Genomic DNA, 20,277 nt, shown 5'->3' with positions numbered 1-20,277 from the left:
CCCACTGGAATACACTTCTTCTGTCTGTTTCCCAGTGAACAAAAGAGCTCAAGGAACCCTCAAACACTGTGCTAATAAGCCATCCTAACTATGTGTAACTAGAAGGGAAGCAGAAAGGAGAAGGTGAGATGCAAAAGAAAACAAAACATCTGTGCTTCCTAGGTGGCCTCCTAAGGACACAGTATGTCCTTGTGGGTTTTTACTTTTATGAGGTTTTCAGGGTATGCAGTCTCTGCAAGACCCAGGAATGTGAGGACCTTAAACACCAAGAGGGCTCAGTTTGTGGCTTTTCCAGCCATCTGGAATCCCAAGTGTGGCCACACATGAGCCCTTCAGCCTGATGCATGAAGGAGTGTACCATTAGGCCTCAGGCAGTGTACACCTTTACCTGGAGGAAATACACTTCTCTGGATAAAATAAACCAGGTGTCCAAGTCCAGGATCGATAAAGAGACAAGTATGGGCCGTTTACAATGAGCTCGGAGAACTGACAATGAATGCCAACTGTTCTAAAGCTTAGCTGCAATATACAGTCACGCATCGGTTAATGTCCATGATATGTTTTGTGAAAATAGGACGCTATGTGATTTGGATATTGTGTGAACACTATATTATGGATAAAGGTCCTTTCAGGCATTCCCTTCCAGAATAAGGAAGATTTATCCATATTAAACATTTGCTGGGGCAAATAACCTCCTTCTACAAATAGTTTATCTAGGGTTTCAACAAATTCTTCTGCTGCCTTTGCATTAGTACTTGCAGATTCACTACTCACTTTCACAAGAAAAAATGTTATATGGCTACAGAGGCGGAGCCAAGATGGTGGAATAGATGCTTCCAGCGAGCCCTCTTTACAACAAAGACCCAAAAAAACAAGTGAAACGAGTACATTTGTGACAAGCTGGGTGCCCTGAGCTTCAAAGGCAAGCTTAGAACACGAACTGACGGGCAGCGGGAGGAAGAGACCGTTCAAAAGTGGAGAGGAGTCACCGGACCTGAATCACAGGGAGTCCTCAGGCACCATTCCTGGAGTGGCGGTGGCGGTGGCGGTGGCGGCAGGCTGGTATTAGCATTCGGCTGCAGTTTCCTGAGGGAAAAATAGCCAGCCACACAGCCTATTCACACCTGTGTAACCTGAGGAGAACGGTGTGCTCGGCAAAAGCGAAGTACTTGCATATATTTTACCTTGCCCCCCTCCACCCCAAAGCCAGCTTCAGCGGCTGAATCCTTGGGTCTGATTACCTAGAGCCAACCTCCCGGCCTTGGGGAAGGAAAAAATTTGCAATTGGAGGGAAAAGATAATTTGCTAGCTCCATTAACCAGGGAAGCTCAGGACAGAAGCAGCTCCTGTCCAGGCATAAACTGTCCGTGGACCTTGAGCACCTTTCCCTTATGCATAGACCTGTGTGGGCCTATTTCGGGAGAATAGGCCCATGTTGGCAGACTCCAACCATTTCAGCTGTGAGGTGGAGAGGTGGGTGTTTGATGTTTGACATTGCTTTGCCTATTAAACAAGGTCCTCACCTACCCACATCAGGGACCTAAGGACTGGTAGCTCCACTCAGGTCACCCAGCCACCCCAACAGGGGTCCAAAGATAACTGGTACCTCCCAGTCCTTACAACCAAAAATTTTGGGTGCCCATGGTCCCTCTGCAGAACCCACCCACCAGCATGCTCTAGGGAACAGAGACACGTTTTCCTCAGAGATACTTGGGGGTTGGTTCTCAGCCCCCTGCCTTGCTCAGAGTGTGACCCCCTGCTGCAATCAGATACCGGTATATTCACCAATCACCCCTGCCCCTCTAAGACTGTAGGACAGAGCCTGTACCACACACTTGATGATCAGCTACCTGGAAACCTGAGCTGAATTCATACAAGAAAATTGAATGGACTCCTAGACTGATATACCTGATAACAGTTCTAGCCAGCTGGGGACAGGACACCAGAGCTCCAAAGGCAAAAATAATCAAGCTAGCTCACTCAAGCAACCCATAGGGGTATACCAAAACAAAACAAAGCAAGCAGCTATGACACAGTAAGCAAGCATAAACTAATACAATAACTTATAGATGGCTCAGAGACAACAGTCAATATCAAGTTACATAAAGAAACAGACCATGATCACCTCAACAGGCTCTCAAAACAAAGAATCTAGGGATCTTCTAGAGGAAAGTGCATTCCTGGAATTACCAGATGCAGAATACAAAGGTTTAATAAACAGAACCCTTCAAGACATCAGGAAGGAAATGAGGCAAAATGCAGAACAAGCCAAGGAACACACAGATAAAGCAACTGAAGAAATTAGAAAGATTATTCAGGAACATAGTGAAAAGTTTAATAAGCTGGAAAAATCCATAGACAGAGAGCAATCAGAAATTCAGAAGATTAACAATAAAATTACAGAATTAGACAACTCAATAGAAAGTCAGAGGAGCAGAATTGAGCAAGTAGAAGCTAGAATTTCTGAATTTGAAGATAAATCACTTGGCACTAATATATTTGAAGAAAAATCAGATAAAAGAATTAAAAAAAATGAAGAAACCTTAAGAATCATGTGGGACTCTATCAAGAGAAATAACCTGTGAGTGATTGGAGTACCAGAACAGGGAGGGATAACAGAAAATACAGAGAAAATTGCTGAGGATTTGTTGGCAGAAAACTTCCCTGATATTGTGAAAGATGAGAAGATACCTATCCAAGATACTCATCAAACTCCACATAAGGTAGATGTTAAAAGAAAGTCACTAAGACATATTATGGAAACCCTGGTGGCATAGTGGTTAAGTGCTACGGCTGCTAACCAAAGGGTCAGCAGTTCGAATCCGCTGGGCGCTTCTTGGAAACCCTATGGGGCAGTTCTACTCTGTCCTATAAGGTTGCTATGAGTCGGAATCGACTCGACGACACTGGGTTTGGTTTTTTTTTTTTGACATATTATAATCAAACTTGCCAAAACCAAAGATAAAGAGAGAATTATAAGAGCAGCGAGGGATAAACAAAAGGTCACCTACAAAGGAGAGCCAATAAGAATAAGCTTTGACTACTTGGCAGAAACCATGCAGGTAAGAAGGCAATGGGATGACATATTTAAAAAACTGAAGGAAAAAAATTGCCTTCCAAGAATCATATATACAGCAAAACTGTCTCCTAAATATGAAGGTGTAATTAAGACATTTCCAGATAAACACAAGTTTAGGGAATTTGTAAAAACCAAACCAAAACTATAAGAAATACTAAAGGAGTTCTTTGGTTAGAAAATCAATAATATCAGGTATCAACCCAAGACTAGAACACTGGGCAGAGTAACCAGAAGTCAACCCAGACAGGGAAATCCAAAAAACCAAAGCAAGATTATTAAAAAAAAAAAAAAAAGCCCAAAACCGGGTAACAGTGATGTTATTATATAAAAGAAGACAACATTAAAGTAATAAAGAGGGACTAAGAAATGTAATCATACACCTTCCATATGGAGAGGAAGATATGGCAATAGAGGAAGATACGGCAATACAAGGAAATAAAAGTTAGTTTTAAATTTAGAAAAATAGGGGTAAATAATAAGGTAACCACAAAGGAGACAAACTATCCTACTCATCAAAATAAAATACAAGGGAAAAATACAGACTCAGCAGAAACAAAATCAACAACAACAAATATGAAGAAAGGACAATATATAAAGAAAATCTACTCAGCACATAAAATCAAGTGGGAAAAAGAAACTGTCAAAACACAAAAAAAGACATCAAAATGATAGCACTAAATTCATACCTATCCATAATTATCATGAATGTAAATGGACTAAATGCACCAATAAAGAGACAGAGAGTGGCAGAATGGATTAAAAAACAAGATCTGTCTATATGCTGCCTACAAGAGACACACCTTAGACTTAGAGACACAAACAAACTAAAACTCAAAGGATGGAAAAAAATATATCAAGCAAACAACAATCAAAAAAGAGCAGGAGTGGCAATATTAATTTCTGACAAAATAGACTTTAAAGTTAAATCCATCAGAAAGGATAAGGAAGGACACTATATAATAATTAAAGGGACAATACACCAAGAAGATATAACCATATTAAATATTTATTCAGCCAATGACAGGGCTGCAAGATACATAAAAACAAACTCTATCAGCATTGAAAAGTGAGAAACAGTCTCAATAATAGTAGGAGACTTTAACACCACTTTCGGTGAAGGACAGGACATCCAGAAGGAAGCTCAATAAAGATACGGAAGATCTAAATGCCACAATCAACCAACTTGACCTCGTAGACATACATAGAACATTCCACCCAACAGCAACCAAGTATACTTTCTTTTCTAGTGCACATGGAACATTCTGTAGAATAGACCATATATTAGGTCATAAAGCAAGACTTAGCAGAATCCAAAACATTGAAATATTACAAAGCATCTTCTCTGATCATAAGGCCATAAAAGTGGAAATCCATAATGGAAAAAGCAGGGAAAAGAAATCAAACACTTGGAAACTGAACAATACCCTGCTCAGAAAAGATTGGATTATAGAAGACATTAAGGATGGAATACAGAAATTCAGAGAACCCAATGAGAATGAAAACACTTCCTATCAGAGCCTTTGGGACACAGCAAAACTGGTGCTCAGAGGCCAATTTATACCAATAAATGCACACTTCCAAAAAGAAGAAAGGGCCAAAATCAAAGAATTATCCCTACAACTTGAACAAATAGAGAGCAACAAAAGAAACCCACAGGAACCAGAAGAAAACAAATACTAAAAATTAGAGCTGAACTAAATGAAATAGAAAACAGAAAAACAATTGAAAGAATAAATAAGACCAAAAGTTGGTTTTTGAAAAAATCAACAAAATTGATAAACCATTGGCCAAACTGACAAAAGAAAAACAGGAGAGGAAGCAAATAACCCAAATAAGAAATGAGATGGGCGATATTACAACAGACCCAACTGAAATTAATAGAATCATATCAGATTACTATGAAACTCTATACTCAGACAAATTTGAAAACCTAGAAGAAATGGATGAATTCCTAGAAACACACTACCTACCTAAACTAACACAAACAGAGGTAGAACAACTAAATAGACCCATAACAAAAGAAGAGATTGAAAAGGTAATCAAAAAACTCCCAACAAAAAAAGCCCTGGTCCTGAGGGCTTCACTGCAGAGTTCTACCAAACTTTCAGAGAAGAGTTAACACCACTACCACTAAAGTTATTTCAGAGCATAGAAAAGGACGGAATATTCCCAAACTAATTCTATGAAGCCACCATATCCCTGATAGCAAAACCAGGTAAAGGCACCACAAGAAAAGAAAATTTTAGACCTATATCCCTCATGAATGTAGATGCAAAAATCCCCAACAAAATTCCAGCCAAGAGAATTCAACAACATATCAAAAAAATAATTCACCATGACCAAGTGGGATTCATACCAGATATACAGGGATGGTTCAACATTAGAAAAACAATAAATGTAATCCACCACATAAATAAAACAAAAGACAAGAATCACATGATTTTATCAATTGATGCAGAAAAGGCATTTGACAAAGTTCACTCATTCATGATAAAAACTCTCAGCAAAATAGGAATAGAAGGAAAATTCCTCAACATAATAATGGGCATTTATACAAAGCCAACAGCCAACATCACCCTAAATGGAGAAAGACTGAAAACATTCCCACTGAGATCGGGAACCAGCCAAGGATGCCCTTTATCACCACTCTTATGCAACATTGTGCTGGAGGTCCTAGCCAGAGCAATTAGGCTAGATAAAGAAATAAAGGGCATCCAGATTGGCAAGGAAGAAGTAAAAGTATCTCTGTTTGCAGATGACATGATCTTATACACAGAAAACCCTAAGGAATCCTCCAGAAAACTACTGAAGCTAATAGAAGAGTTCAGCAGAGTATTGGGATACAAGATAAACATACAAAATTGAGTTGGATTCCTCTACACCAACAAAAAGAACATCGAAGAGGAAATCACCAAATCAGTGCCATTTACAGTAGCCCCCAAGAAGACAAAATACTTAGGAATAAATCTTACCAGAGATGTAAAATACTTAAACAAAGAAAACTAAAGTATACTTCTGCAAGAAACCAAAAGAGACTTACATAAGTGGAAAAACATACCTTGCTCGTGGATAGGAAGACTTAACATTATAAAAATGCCTATTCTACCAAAAGCGATCCATACATTTAATGCAATTCCAATCCAAATCCCAATGACATTCTTTAATGAGATGGAGAAAAAAAATCACCAACTTCATACGGAAGGGAAAGAGGCCCCGGATAAGTAAGGCGTTACTGAAAAAGAAGAACAAAAAAATCAGGCCTTACTTTACCTGATTTTAGAACCTATTATACTGCCACAGTAGTCAAAACAGCCTGGTACTCCTACAACAACAGATACATGGACCAATGGAACAGAATTGAGAATCCAGACATAAATCCATCCACATATGAGCAGCTGATATTTGACAAAGGCCCCAAAACAGTTAAATGGGGGAAAAGACAGCCTTTTTAACAAATGATGCTGGCGTAACTGGATATCCATCTGCAAAAAAATGAAACAAGACCCATACCTCACTCCAGGCACAAAAAGTAACTCAAAATGGATCAAAGACCTAAATATAAAATCTAAAACGATAAAGATCATGGAAGAAAAAATAGGCACAACGTTAGGAGCCCTAATACATGGCATAAACAGTATACAAAACATTACAAAGGATGTAGAAGAAAAACCAGATAACTGGGAGCTCCTAAAAATCAAACACCTATGCTCATCCAAAGACTTGAAGAGTAAAAAGAGTAAAAAGACTACCTACAGTCTGGGAAAAAGTTTTTAGCTATGACATTTCTGATCAGTGTCTGATCTCTAAAATCTACATGATACTGCAAAAACTCAACTGCAAAAAGACAAATAACCCAACTGAAAAATGGGCAAAAGATATGAATAGACACTTCACTGAAGAAGACATTCAGGTAGCTAACAGATATATGAGGAAATGTTCATGACAATTAGTCATTAGAGAAATGCAGATCAAAACTACAATGAGATTTCATCTCATTGCAACAAGGCTGGCATTAATCCAAAAAACACAAAATAACAAATGCTAGAGAGGCTGTGGAGAGACTGGAACACTTATACACTGCTGGTGGGAATGTCAAATGGTACAACCACTTTGGAAATTGATTTGGCGCTTCCTTAAAAAGCTAGAAATAGAACTACCATACGATCCAGCAATCCCACTCCTTGTAATATATCCTAGAGAAATAAGAGCCTTTACACAAACAGATATATGCACACCCATGTTTATTGTAGCACTGTTTACAATAGCAAAAAGATGGAAGCAACCAAGGTGCCCATCAACGAATGAATGGATAAATAAATTATGGTATATCCACACAATGGAATACTACACGTCGATAAAGAACAGTGAGGAATCCGTGAAACATTTCACAACATGGAGGAACCTGGAAGGCATTATGCTGAGTGAAATTAGTCAGTTGCAAAAGGACAAATATATAAGACCACTATTATAAGAACTTGAGAAATAGTTTAAACTGAGAAGAAAATATTCTTTTGTGGTAATGAGAGGGGGGAGGGAGGGAGGGTGGGAGAGGGGTATTCACTAATTAGATAGTAGATAAGAACTACTTTAGGTAAAGGGAAAGACAGCACACAGTACAGGGGAGGTCAGCACAATTGGACTGAACCAAAAGCAAAGAAGTTTGCTGAATAAACTGAATGGTTTGAAGGCCAGCGTAGCAGGGGCAGGGGTCTGGGGACCATGGTTTCAGGGGACATCTAAATCCACCGGCATAATAAAATCTATTAAGAAAACATTCTGCATTCCACTTTGAAGAGTGGCGTCTGGGGTCTTAAACACTAGCAAGCAGCCATCTAAGATGCATCAATTGGTCTCAACCCACCTGGAGCAAAGGACAATGAAGAACACCAAGGGCACAAGGCGATTACGAGCCCAAGAGACAGAAAGGGCCACAAGAGCCAGAGTCCACATCATCCTGAGACCAGAAGAACTAGATGGTGCCCAGCTACAACCGATGACTGCCCTTACAGGGAACACAACAGAGAACCCCTGAGGGAGCAGGACAGCAGTGGGATGCAGACCCTAAAATCTCATAAGACCAGACTTAATGGTCTGACTGAGACTGGAAGGACCTTGGTGGTCATGGCCCCCAGACCTTCTGTTGGCCCAGGACAGGAACCATTCCTGAAGCCAACTCTTCAGACATGGATTGGACTGGACAATGGGTTGGAGAGGGATGCTGGTGAGAGTGAGCTTCTTGGATCAGGTGGACACTTGAGACCATGTTGATATCTCCTGCCTGGAGGGGAGATGAGAGGGTGGAGGGGGTTAGAATCTGGTGAAATGGATACGCAAAGAGAAAGTGGAGGGAGAAAGCAGGCTGTCTCATCAAGGGGAGTGTAATTGGGAGTGTGTAGCAAGGTGTATATGGGTTTTTGTGTGAGAGACTGACTTGATTTGTAAACTTTCACTTGAAGCACAATAAAAATTATAAATAAAAGAAAACAAAAAACAAAACAAAACAAAAAGTTATGCAGCAAAAAACACTGTTTGAAGCTCTTGAACCACCCAGAGCTAGCACTGAACTCAATATCGTAGTCTGGTCCTGTTTTTTTTTTTTAAGCATCTTGAACAAGGTTTGTGCCTTAGCAGTGGTTGTCAATGTGCTGGGAGGAATTCAACTGTTGTGTTTGGTCTTCAGTTCACGTCATTAGCAATTTCTCCATATCAGATATAGGTCCCTCTCATATTTTTGTTAGCTGATGGCACTGGGTTTTTTTTTTTTTGTAGCTTGCAATGGAGCTGATCTTTTAACAGCTTGGAGGGTTTTTTGTTTTTGAGGACAGTTGTGATTGTCGAGTGCAACATGTCTAAATCCACTACGTCCTGTTCTCCGATCAGGATTTCTGAACTCTGTTATAATCTTATGGGACCGTGGATGCTGCCCGAATGGATGTTATGGGTTGCATGACTGCATATATTTATTTATATAATCACATTATTTACAAGTCTCTCAGGCATACTGGATTCACCAGGGCCTTGTTTTGATTTCTCTACACACTTGAAAATAATGAAAACGCCCTTCTTGTTATCCTTAATCAGCCTGAAAAGATGAGTAAGAATATACTACGGACTGCCAGAAGAATGAGCAAATCTGTCCTGGAAGAAGTACGCCAGAATGTTCATCAGAAGTAAGAATGGCGAGATGGATTGACAGAATGGCTACAACAGTGGGCTCCAACAGCAATGATTGTGAGGATGGCGCAGGACTGGGCAGTGTTTCGTTCTGTCGTCCATAGGGTCGCTATGCGTCAGAACTGACTCAACAGCACCTAACACACACAAGTATGGTTCTCAGCTACCGCTGCATAAATCTGAATAGGTATGCAATTCCTGGGTGGCACAAATGGGTAAGCATTAAAAAAAAAATTGGGCTACTAATAAAAAGGTTGGTGGTTCAAAACCCACCAGAGTTGCCTTGGGAGAAAGGCCTGGCATCTGCTTCCAAAAGGTCACAGCCATGAAAACTCCATAAGGCAGGTCTACTCTGCATCACAGGTGGAGTTGCCATTAGTGGGAATCGATTTAACAGCACTTTTTTCTTCTTTTTTTAATGCATTGGTCAATGTTTTATACTTTCATTTCTAAACAGTAGATAACCCATTATCTGTTTCATATAATCCTGTGCCCTTAAAGAAACTCTTATTTAAGAAAACACATCTCTACGTGAACTGAATATCTTTGTGCTTCTGAATAGCCAGGTGCATGCGCATGGACTCCTCTTGGGGTCATCGAGAGGGCTAACATCCTTGTATCAGCCTCATCTACTCTGGTGGGGTGAACCATGGAACATCTTTCCCTATGTTCTTTACTCCTAGGTGAACAGGCTATGTGATCATAGTTTGAAGACTCCAGCAGAAATATATATATATGTATATATGACTAAATAAAATATGTAATAGGCTAAAAATGCCATCCTGTTGGTAACTGAATGTTTCCTTTCAAATCCAATCTAAAATATAGTATTTTTTTAAGAACTGGGTTGCTAATTGAAAGGTCGGCGGTTTGAACCCACCAGCCACTCTGCAGGAGAAAGATGTAGCAGTCTGCCTCCATAACGATTTACAGCTCTGGAGGCCCTACGGAGCAGTACTACTGTGTCCTATATGGCGTTATGAGTCAGAATCGACATGATGGCAGTTTGGGTTTGGACTATGTGTATAGTGTTAGTTTTAGTAATCACTCCTTGTACACTTGCTAAGTGCCAGGTAAAGAAACCCCTATTGGCGCAATTTATTTTGACACAAGATTAGAAGAACACACCCTCAATTCCCAGGCAGCTTTTTTTGCTTCCCAACTTAAGGATATGAGCCAGGTCTGCACTTTTCAGAAGAGTGCTTTCTCTGGTTTGGAAGTCACCTCTTAAACTATCTCAAAGGGACATGACAGATGCCAGATATAAGTGAATTTTGCTTCACATGAACAGCAGGTGGGCCCTTTCCTATCGCCAAGTTTTTGAAAGCTTCCGCCTACAAATAAACTCCACATCTCTCAAATAAAGAACTGTAATTATCACAATTTGCTTACAAGCCAAATATATCTCTACAGAACACATTCTATCTCATGAAAGAAAATAAAACAAACAAAACAGACAAACAAACCAGAATCCAGGAAGAAAAATTAACCAGCTGTTTGCACACTCCTGTGGTAACTGATATGTGAAACTGCTGCTCTCCCAAATAAGAGATGTGAAGAGTTCACCACTGCCCCTGGGAGCACTGCATGAGAACTTGACTCAACACTCTAACTCGAGGTGGGAGCAGGGAGGAAGATAAAGAAATGTGACTGGATTCAGTAAGAGCTAATCGTTAGAGACTGATGTTGGCTCAGTGGGAATGATTCCAAAAGCCATCCCCTTTGTACTCACCTGAGGTCCCTAGGTGGCACGAATGATTTTTAAATGACTGCTAATCTAAAGGTTGACAGTTTAAATCCACCCAGCAGCACCATGGAAGAAAGGCCTGGCAATCAGCCCAGAAAACCCTGTGGAGCAGTTCTACTCTGTAATACATGGGGTTGCCATGAATCAAAATGGACTCCATGGCAATGGGTTTTCATTTTTTTGAATTCCCCTAGTGAATTCTCTCTAGCACCACCACATGGCCCAGGTCAAAGGACATTCTATTGAATTTGATTTTACACTGCCCCCAACCAGCTTTGCAAAGTCCCATGTGGCAGGCTCTAGTTGAGAAGATAATTTCTTTATTAGATTGTAGCTTAGAGATAAAACATCCCTAGGAGAGGATAGCGTAAATCTATCAAGGAGGCAGCAGATCTGGGCAGAAGAAAGTTACTTTATTCCTCTTCCCCTGAAGTTCTTTTTACCCATTTACCCCAATTTATCACACATATCTATTAACCTAGAGGTACAGGAATCTATCCAAAGTACCTTTTTAAGACACTGTACTTATAACCTAAGTTGAGGCAGCTATTGTTCAGAGGAATCTACCAAACTGTGCCTTAGCCTATTGGGTTTTTAAAGCTTGAGATATTTTCCTAGGGAGAATCCCTCTCTAAATTTCTTATGATATTTATGCATTCTTTGGCCACAGCCTCATGGCAAGATTTTCTGCAGGGGAAAAAAAAAAATTGGGCTTCTATTCTTGCATGATGGAACTCACACCAATTCCACCCTCAATGCCTGAGGCATTTTGCCTGCTCCCCCTCCATCTAAGGAGAGCCAGTTGAAAACCAATGTAATCCATCTGGCATGAGTTTTAATTCTGTAGACTGCCCAGCAGAAGAGGCCTCCAAGTTACATAGTTCAGCCTATGATATACCAAATTTTATTCCTTGGCTATAAAACAGATCATAAATACATGAGGAGGAATGGAGGTTAAATATATTATTTTTCCAACATGTTATATCCAGCTCCAGGTAAAGAAAATAATTGATTCAATTTGCTTTAATTTAAAACTAGTGTTTGTTGTTCTACTAGTGCCTGCTAGCATTAAGACACTATAGAAATGAATATACCAGGTAAAAGCAATCAAAAACACTGTTCAAGAAGAATTATGCAACATAGGCACACGAAAGTGCTAAAAGAAATAGCATACCTGTCATGGATTTAATTATGTCCCCCCCAAAATGTGTGTACTAACTTGGTCAGGCCATGATTCCCAATATTCTGTGGTTGTCCCCCATTTTGTGATTAGAATTTTATGTTAAAGAGGATTAGGGTGGGATTGTAACACTCTTACTAGGTCACATCCCTGATCCAATATAAAGGGAGTTTCCCTGGGGTGTGGCCTGCACCATCTTTTATCTCTCAAGAGATAAAAGGAAAGGGAAGTAAGCAGAGAGTTGGGGACTTCATACCACCAGGAAAGCAGTGCCTGGAGCAGAGCATGTCCTTTGGACCTTCCCTGGGAGAAGAAGCTCCTAGTCTGGGGTAACATTGAGGAGAAGGCATACAGACAGAAAGCCTTCCCCTGGAGCTGACACCTTGAATTTGGACTTTTAGCCTACTTTACTGTGAAGAAATAAATTTCTCTTTGTTAAAACCACCCATTCGTGGTATTTCTGTTATAGCAGCACTAGATAACTAAGATCCTCCCCTCCCCCCCCAAAAAAAACCAAACCCATTGCCATCGAGTCGATTCCAACTCACAGTGACCCTATAGGACAGAGTAGAACTGCCCCATAGAGTTTCCAAGTAGTGCCTGGTGGATTCGAACTGCTGACCTTTTGGTTAGCAGCCCTAGCACTTAACTGTGCTACCAGGGTTTCTGATAACTAAGGCAGTACCTAAAAATGAAAGATCAGAGTAGGGAAAAATCAGCTACTGAACTGAAGGATTTAAAATTAGAACTAAATGACAGGTAAGATTATGATAGGTAAGGAAAAGAAGGAGGAGGGTGTATGGGAAACTTGTATCCTGGGTAAAAGCTTAGATAGTGCAAATTTGCATGTTTAGGGTAGTAATTGTGAGGAGGTTGTTGCTGTTGTTAGGTGCTGTTGAGCTGGTTCCAAAACATAGTGACCCCATGTGCAACAGAATGAAACACTGCCCGGTCCTGCCCCATCCTCACAATCACTGTTATGCTCGAGCCTATTGTTGCAGCCACTGGGTCAATCCATCTCATTGGGGGTCTTCCTCTCTTTCACTGACCCTCTACAAAGCATTGATATCTTCTCCAGGGACTGATCCCCCCTGATGACATATCCAAAGTGTATGAGAAGTAGTCTCGCCATCCTTGCTTTTAAGAAGCATTCTGGCTCTACTTCTTTCAAGACAGATTTGTTCCTTCTTTTGGCAATACATGGCATAGTCAATATTCTTCACCAACACCATAACGCAAAGGTGTCGATACTACTTTTGGCCTTCCTTATTCACTGTCCAGCTTTCTCATGCATATGAGGTGATTAAAAACATCATGGCTTGGGTCAGGCACATCTTGGTCCTTAAAGTGACATCTTTGTTTTTTAATACTTTAATGAGGGCTTTTGCAGCAGATTTTCCCAATGCAATAGATCGTTTGATTTCCTGACTACTGCATACTGTTGATTATGGATCCATGTAAAATGAAATCCTTGACAACTTCAGTCTTTTCTTTGTTTATCATGGTGTTGCCTATTGGTCCAGTTGTGAGGATTTTTGTTTTCTTTATGTTGAGGTGTAATCCATACTGAAGGCTGTGGTCTTTGATCTTCATCAGTAAGTGCTTCAAGTCCTCTTCACTTTCAGCAAGTAAGGTGGCGTCATCTGCACATCACAGGTTGTAAATGAGTCGTATCCCAATCCTGATGCCAAGTTCTTCTTCATATAGTCCAGTTTCTCAGAATATTTGCTTAGCATACAGATTGAAAAAGTATGATGAAAGTATAAATCCCTGGTGCACACTTTTCCTGATTTTAAACCACGAAGTTACTATTCGAAGGACTGCCTCTTGGTCTATCTACATGTTCCTCATGAGCACAATTAAGTGTTCTGGAATTCCCATTCTTTGCAATGTTATCCATAATTTTTTGTTATCCACATAGTTGAATTCCTTTGCATAGTCAATGAAACCCAGTTAAACATCTTTCTGGTATTCTCTGCGTTCAGCCATGATCCATCAGACATCAGCAATGATATCTCTCATTCCAAGTCCTCTTCTGAATCTAGCTTGAATTTCTGGCAGTTTCCTGTCAATGTACTGCTGCAACTGCTTCTGAATGATCCTCAGCAAAATTTTACTTGCATGTGATATCAATGATACTGGTCAATAATGTTTGCATTCTCTTGGATCACCTTTCTTTGGAATAGGCACAAATATGGATCTCTTCCAGTCGGTTGGCCAGGTAGCTGTCTTCCAAATTTCTTGGCATAGACAAGTGAGCACGTCCAGCACTGCATCCGTTTGTTGAAACATCTCAATTGGTGTGCCATCTATTCCTGGAGCCTTGTTTTCTGCCAATGTCTTCAGTGCAGTTTGGACTTATTCCTTCAGTACCATTGGTTCTTGATCATACGCTACCTCTTGAAATGACTGAATGTCAACCAATTCTTTTTTGGTACAGTGACTGTATATTTTACTCCCATCTTCTTTTGATGCTTCTTGCATTGTTCAGTGTTTTGCCCATGAAATCCTTCAATATTGCAAGTTGAGGCTTGAATTTTTTCTTCAGATTTTTCACAGATTTCAAAGACTTGGTGAGGCAGTTAGTGGGGTAGATAACAAGGTTCAGGATAATGAGTAAAGGGAGATAAAATCAGATGAACAAAGTGTGACGAGTGAAATAGCATTTTCAACCTATGTTAACAAGAAAGTTACTGGAGGTTTTGGTGTAGGTAAATAATACACAAAAAGTCAATTTTTCTTAGCTTAAATCTGCTTCTGATGCCTTCTTAATATCATTGAGAAATGTTGACTGGGCACTGGGGATGATAAAGAAAAATCTGTCTATCACAAATGACTTTGAGTGGATGAGTGGATGAAAGGTGGTGCTGTTGACAGAAATCAGGAATTTGGAATCTGAGTTATTTAGGGGAAGGGGAAGGTCACGCAATCTGTTTTGGATACTTGAGTGCTTAAAGTAATTACAAATTTCTGGAAATGATAGAAGTGTCTAGTGGGAAGTTGAAAGGATGGAACCAATGACAGAGACAGCGAGGTCATTACTGGATTGGAATGATATTCACATAGAAATAATGAGTATACAATGAATATAAGATGAAGCCTAGAATAATTTCATGTAGGAACCCCTATACCATCTTTAGCAAAAGTAATAATAAAAAGAATATTAGGTCACGTAGGGAATAATGTTCTTGTATCTGGCTCGGTATCTGGCTCGTTATCTGGCAGAAACAAAACTAACCACCACACAAAACCACCTACGCCCTCTAATTTGTATCAAGTATTTAGAGGGAAATTGGTCAAAAGTACCTTTAGAAGTATGTTAGCATATCAATACATGGGAGAAGCAAAATGATAGATTTAGATGCCTATAGTTCTGTTAGGAAAGAGACAGAAAGAATACCAGAATGGCAGCTGAATCATTCAGAAACAGCAACAGTTTCTTGAATTTTTGTTTTACTGATCTAGATATTTTGACACTGAATAAGCAAGAATTGATTAAAAAATCCCAACAGAAGCAAAATTGTTTATACTGCAAAACCAAGACTCAAGGTAAATAACCTAATGAATGTGTACTTGCTGATGATGTTGCTGTTGACTGCTAATGAAATATTGTAAAACTGAACCCAGCTGATTTTGTGGTGAAGCTCTTCTAAGAACTCAGAACTGAAAAAGGAAAAGGCTAATCCAAGAGGGTATTTGAAATTACCCTTCTAATTTTTTTTTTTTAATTAGCACCAGGCATTTATTTGAATGGTTTATATTTAGCATTCATGTTATTACCCACTTTCACAGTGTTAATCATTTGAAAATTGCTTTGATCCAAAATGTCCTGGGTCAATTCATTTTCTTTCCATTAGCGAGGGAGAAAAAATTCACAGATATTTTTGATAGTGTCACTTTCATTGAAATTTCTCTCTTTTCAGAGATTCAGTGGGGAATATGGGATGGGAAAGTATTTTAAATGTGTAAGGTATGGGGGAAAAAAGAGCTTTGGGGAGTAGAGTAAGAGTAGGTCTTCATTTTTATAAAACAAAGAGGCATATATGGTATGTGCTTGTGCTGTCCAATTCAGTAGCCACCAGTCTTAAGTAGCTATTGAGCACTTGAAATGTGGCTGATGTGACTGAAGAATTAAATAAAGACTTAAATTTTATTTAAAGTTAGTTATATAAAATAATTACTTAAGTAAGTTATACTGGGAACAGGTTGATTATATGAATCTACTTTTTCAACTGTTCAGTTTTTGTAATCTGAATACAAATCAAATATTTCTGATGAAAATTCAGCATTTAAATTAAGGTGCACTGTAAGTGTAAAATAGACACACATTTCAAAGTCTTAGTACAAAAATGTGGTATGTCTCAATAATTTTTATGTTGATTACAAGTTGAAATCATATTTTGGACTGTTGGGTTAAATAAAACACATGAATAAAACTAATCTCACCTGTTTCTTTTTTTTTAATGTGATTAGTAGAAAATTTTAAGTTATATATGTGGCTTGAATTATATTTCTATTTAACAGCTTTGATAACCATACACCAGCTTATGGTTTATATGTTTTCACTTGCATTAAAAAAAACACTGAAGAAGATATTCCAAAGTCTTAATTAGCAGGAGGAATGAGATGAAAGGGAAGGATGTGAGGAATTAGTAATCTTTTTCCATCAAATACCTTCATATTATTTGAACTATTACAGTGATCAAATTTGCTATGGTAAAAAAAAAAAGTAATAAATAAATAATAATAAAATAAAAATTTTCATTTTGAATGAAATATGAAATCTTTATGATTATGCTTTAAGAGGTCCTCCCAGATGCAGAATGATGGGGAAAGAAGACTCACTGAAGGCTTAGGTATGACTATGTTTGTAGAAGGGTTTCTTTTAGGGCACTCAGTGTGTACAGTTTACCCTCAGAGGTGTGGCTAGTCACCTTATATCTCTCTTTGAGTCACAGGCAGTGGTATGCTGCTAAGTGTTTAACAAACAGCGCTCTAGGGAGAGGAGGAAGCCTTGATCTGTAGCGTTTGCCAATTTCTGATTTTAAGCCTCCAACATGAAATTGGAACTGATGTGGCAAGACTCAAAATGAGAAGAAACAGCTGCAAACATCCATTAATTTTTGGAACACAGAATATGAAGTATGAATCTAAGAAAGTTGAAAGTTGTCAAAAATGAAATGGAACACTTAAAGATCAGTATCCTAGGCACTGGTGAGCTGAAATGGACTGGTAGTGTCCATTTTGAATCAGATAATCACATGGTCTTCTATGGCACACAGGTTAAGAGTTCAGCTGCTAAACAAAAGTTCGATAGTTTTAATCCACCAGCCAGTCCTTGGAAACCCTATGGGGCAGTACTCTATCCTACACAGTCGCTATGAGTAAGGATCAACTTGATGGCAACAGATTTGGTTTTTAATATGCCAGGAAAGACAAACTAAAGAGGAATGATGTGGCATTCATTGTCAAAAAGAACATGTGAAGATCTATCCTGAAGTACCATGCCGCCAATGATAGGACAGTAACTATATGCTCCAAGGAATACCAGTTAATAGGGCTATTACTCAAATTTATGCTCCAACCACTAATGCCAAAGATGAAGAAACTGAAGATTTTTACCAATTTCTGCAGTCTGAAACTGATGAAACATGCAATCAAGATGAATTGCTAATTACTGGTGATTGGAATGCAAAAGGTGGAAACAAAGAAGGATTACCAATTAGAAAATACGGCCTTGGTGACAGAAACAATGCCAGAGATTGCAAGATGGAATTTTGCAAGACCAATGACCTAGTCTTTGGAAATACCTTTTATCAACAACATAAACGGACCTTGCCAGATGGAATACACAAATCGACTACCTTTGTGGAAAGAGAGATGGAAAAGCTCAATATCATCAGTCAGAACAAGGCCAGGGGCCAACTGAGGAACAGACCATCAATTGCTCATATGCAAGTTCATATTGAAGCTGAAGGAGATTAAAACAAGTCCGTGAGAGCCGAAGTACAACCCTGAATATATCCCACCTGAATTTAGAGACCCTCTCAAGAATTAGATTTGATGCATTGAATACTAATGACCAAAGACCAAATAAGTTGTTGGATGACATCAAGGACATCATACATGAAGAAAGCAAAAGGTCAGTAAAAATAAAGGAAAGAAAGAAAAGACTAAAATAGATGTCAGAAGAGACTTTGAAACTTGTTCTGGAATGTACACTAGCTAAAGTGAACGGAAGAAATGATGAAGTAAAAGAGCTGAACAGAAGATTTCAAAGAGTGGCTCAAGCAAGCAAAGTATGATACTGTAATGAGACGTACAACAACCTGGAGTTAGAAAAACAAAAAGAAGAACATGTTCGGCATTCTCATGGTGAAAAAACTGAAGAAAAAATTCAAGCCGTGAATTGCAATTTTGAAAGATTCTATGGGCAAAATATTGAATGATGCAGGAAGCATCAAAAGAAGATGGAAGGAATACACAGAGTCACCGTATCAAAAATAATTGGCTGACATTCAACCAATTCAGGAGGTAGTATAAGATCAAGAACCAATGGTACTGAAGGAAGAAGTCCAAACTGCACTGAAGGCATTGGTGAAAAACAAGGCTCCGGGAATAGATGGAATACCAATTAAGATGTTTCAACAAATGGATGCAGCACTGGAGGTGCTCACTTGTCTATGCCAAGAAATTTGGAAGACAGCTACCTGGTCAACCAACTGGAAGAGATCCATTTTTGCTCCCATTCCAAAGAAAGGTGATCCAACAGAATGCAGAAATTATAAATAATACCATCAATATCATACACAAGTAAAATTTTGCTGAAGATAATTCAAAAATGGTTGTAGCAGTATACTGACAGAGAACTGCCAAAAATTCAAGCTGGATTTAGAAGAAGATGTATAACAAAGGATCTTGGCTGAAAGAAGAGAATACCACAAAGATGCTTACCTGTGTAAACAAAGATGTTTGACTATGCAAAGGCATTCAACTGTGTGGATCAAAACAACTTATGTATAACCTTGTGAAGAATGAGAATTCCAGAACACTTAGTTGTGCTCATGAGGAATCTGTACATAGATCAAAAGGCATTCTTTCAAACAGAACAAGGGAATACTGTGTGGTTTAAAATAAGTAAGGTGTGTGTCAGGGTTGTATCCTTTCACCATATTTATCCAATCTGTATGCTGAGCAAATAATCTGAGAAACTGGACTATATGAAGAAGAACGTGGCATCAGGATTGGAGGAAGACTCATTAACGACCTGTGATATGCAGATGACACAACCTTGCTTGCTGAAAGTGAAGACGGCTTAAAGCACTTACTGATGAAGATCAAAGACTACAGCCTTCAGTATGAATTATACCTCAGCATAAAGAAAACAAAAATCCTCATGACTGGACCAATAAACAACATCATGATAAATGGGTAAAAGATTGACGTTGTCAAGGATTTCATTTTACTCAGATCCACAATCAACATCTATGGAAGCAGTAGTCAAGAAATCAAACCACCCATTGCACTGGAGAAATCTGCAGCAAAAGGCATCTTTAAAGTGTTAAAAAGCAAAGATACTGCTTTAAGGACTAAGATTCACCTGACCCAGGCCATGATATTTTCAACGGCCTCATATGCATGCGAAAGCTGGACAATGAATAAGGAAGATCAAAGAAGAATTGATGCCTTCAAATTATGGTTTTGGCGAAGAATACTGAATATATCATGGATTACCAATCTGTTTTGGAGGAAGTAAAGCCAGAGTGTCCCTTAGAAGGGAGGATGGCAAGACTTCGTTTTAGGTACTTTGGACATGTTATCAGGAGGGATCAGTCCTTGGAGAAGGACATCATGCTTGAAAAAGTAGAAGGTCAGTAGAAAAGAGGAAGACTGTCAAAGAGATGGCCTGACACAATGCCTGAAACAATGGGCTGAAACGTAGCAAGGATTATAAAGATGGTGCAGTGTTGCATTCTGTTGTCTATAGTGTCACTATGAGTTGGAACTGACTCAACGGCACCTAACAACAACAGGAAGTCATTGAATGTGGATTCACCAGCCCATGTGGGCTGTCTAGGGAGGTGAGTGATGTCATCC

The 20,277-nt window shown here is 39.1% G+C and overlaps 1 protein-coding gene across 3 annotated transcripts in view; it reads right to left on the bottom strand.

Moving 5' to 3' along the window:
- The window catches only part of GHR (growth hormone receptor), a 346,262-nt gene that overhangs the window by 177,723 nt on the left and 148,262 nt on the right, over window positions 1–20,277 (bottom strand). The window lies entirely within an intron of this gene.

Source organism: Elephas maximus, chromosome 2 (assembly GCF_024166365.1).
Source record: "Elephas maximus indicus isolate mEleMax1 chromosome 2, mEleMax1 primary haplotype, whole genome shotgun sequence".
Lineage (NCBI taxonomy): Eukaryota > Metazoa > Chordata > Mammalia > Proboscidea > Elephantidae > Elephas > Elephas maximus.
The sequence above is the reverse complement of the archived record's forward strand: the minus strand, read 5'-3'. Positions and strand labels throughout refer to the sequence as shown.